Source organism: Coenobita brevimanus, chromosome 5 (assembly GCF_032717465.1).
Source record: "Coenobita brevimanus isolate Jiangsu-jjx chromosome 5, ASM3271746v2, whole genome shotgun sequence".
Classification (NCBI taxonomy): Eukaryota; Metazoa; Arthropoda; class Malacostraca; order Decapoda; family Coenobitidae; genus Coenobita; species Coenobita brevimanus.
The window spans coordinates 98,650-100,679 of NC_136958.1; the positions used below are offsets into that span (position 1 = coordinate 98,650).

The following is a 2,030-nucleotide window of genomic DNA, read 5'->3' on the forward strand; positions in this document are numbered from 1 at the left end:
CCCTATTTCTCATCACTGTTTTCAGTGTACCAACAACCTTCCTTCCCTGCTGTACCCTTTCATGCACTTCATCCCCCAAAGTTCCATCCTTACTCATCACACTACCCAAGTACTTGAATGCACTCACATTCTCCATATCCTCACCAACCAACCTCACTGCACACTCTGTGACTTCATTCCTCTCAAACACCATAACTTGTTTACATTAACTTTCAGATTCCTCCTCCTACACACTGTCCCAAATTCATTCACCAAACCTTGCAACTCCCATTCATCTTCACTCAAAAGTACTGTATCATCAGCAAACAGCAACACCGGAAGCTTCCAAATCTCACCCTCATTCATTACAGCCACCCCCTTGATTTTTGGGGAAAATTCCCCCTTTTGGAAATTTGAGGAAAAATTTCCAAAGTGAGATTATCCGCCCAAATCAAGGAAAAAAACATTTGCATTATACTAACCTAACCAAACCAAACCTAACCTAACCCAACCCAACCTGACCTGACCTACCTTGAAGGGTCTAGTTCCGAGTCGACGGTCCAGGTTGAGAGTCATCAGGGTCCTCCACCTCCACTTCTGCCACAGTGTACCGTCGCTGCGCTCGAGGTTGCTGTGGAGGGTACAATGTAGCCACCTCGATGAGGAAGTCGTGTAAAGCTTCCTTAGGTGGCCTATGGAGGAACAAATACCGAGCAGAGTATTGCTTGAAGTACTCCAACCTCAAGCCCGGCCTCTTGGTCCACTCCTTTACGTCCCTCCACAGACGCTCCACATTTTGTGTGTGAATGAACGAGTGCACCGGGTCCACGTAACTGTCCGTGTGGTTAATAACGTGGTGAGTGTACCCTTGCAGTGGAAGACGCGTGTACCCTCTCCAACCGTCACTGATGATTACTGATCCTTCCTTTATATATTTTTTTTTATGTAGTATGTGAGGGTAGCAGCACTGCGATAACCAGGGGAACAATGAAGAATCTTTTACTTTCACGCTCGATACCCCTAAACAGCCAAACTTCTCTGAGCGGGCGTCCACGTTCGTACTTAGCACGTACGAAGAATGTCTCATCAACCTCCACAATGATGTCCTGTCCACCTATTTGCTGTTGGTTATCCAACCACGACAACGTAACCTCAGAACAAAAAGACCTCCAGTCCACACTTGCACTAGAACTCCACCCTAAGCACTCGATAACGGTTTCATGATCCCACTGTTTCCTAAGCCAGTGATTAATGAAGAGCACTATTTGCCACGGTGGTATATGAGAGTTATCTAGAAATGTTCCTTTATAATCCGAGACAGTGAATTTGCACTGGACCTTCCCCTTACTCTTCCGACTTTTCTGCCACCGGCCGCAGTACCACTGATGTCTATCTTCTCGGTATTTGAAGGGCAAATAACGCTCTTTACACTGTATCTCTCTCGGCAAAACCCCATGTTTTTTTAAGGAGTTCAATCGATGCTTCGTTATTGCTGTGATAGTCCTTGATAATTTGCCAGTAATCCTTGCAACACCCAATACAAGCTTTGAAATCGACAACACGTTGCTCACCACCGGAGGCCATGACTGTGACTGACTTTCAAATCTCGGGCGTCCTTGCGTCACCCACAAATACTTGAAGCTGATTGGCTGGTTCTACTTACGACTGTTGTGATTGGCTAGTTTCAAAAGTCCCTCTTCCTTTGCAACGCCTGATTGGCTGTTTTTAAAACTCACATACATACGAAATTACAAGCCGAGTACACTCGAGTCCAGCCGACTTAGACCGAGTCAATACGCCTGCACAAACAAATATGGCGCGACATTCATCCGCTACTAAGCGGTAGCCTAATCAGTCGCTACATGACTTCCCCTCCAAAATTCATTCCCCCAGCTGAAACTACGCTTAAAAGGTAAGTCTAAGTTAAACTAGTTCAGGGACGTAATAAAATGAAAATCGGTAACGTTGGTTACTTCTAAAGTAATACCTGCACGTTTCCCACAGTCACTGAATCGACAGTCAAATGGTTTCTGAACAAAATCTCTTGGCAT

General features: G+C 45.5%; 1 pseudogene; it reads right to left on the bottom strand.

Moving 5' to 3' along the window:
- Positions 1 to 520: 520 nt before the first annotated feature.
- LOC145397470 (uncharacterized) lies at positions 521 to 2,030 on the bottom strand (annotated as a pseudogene).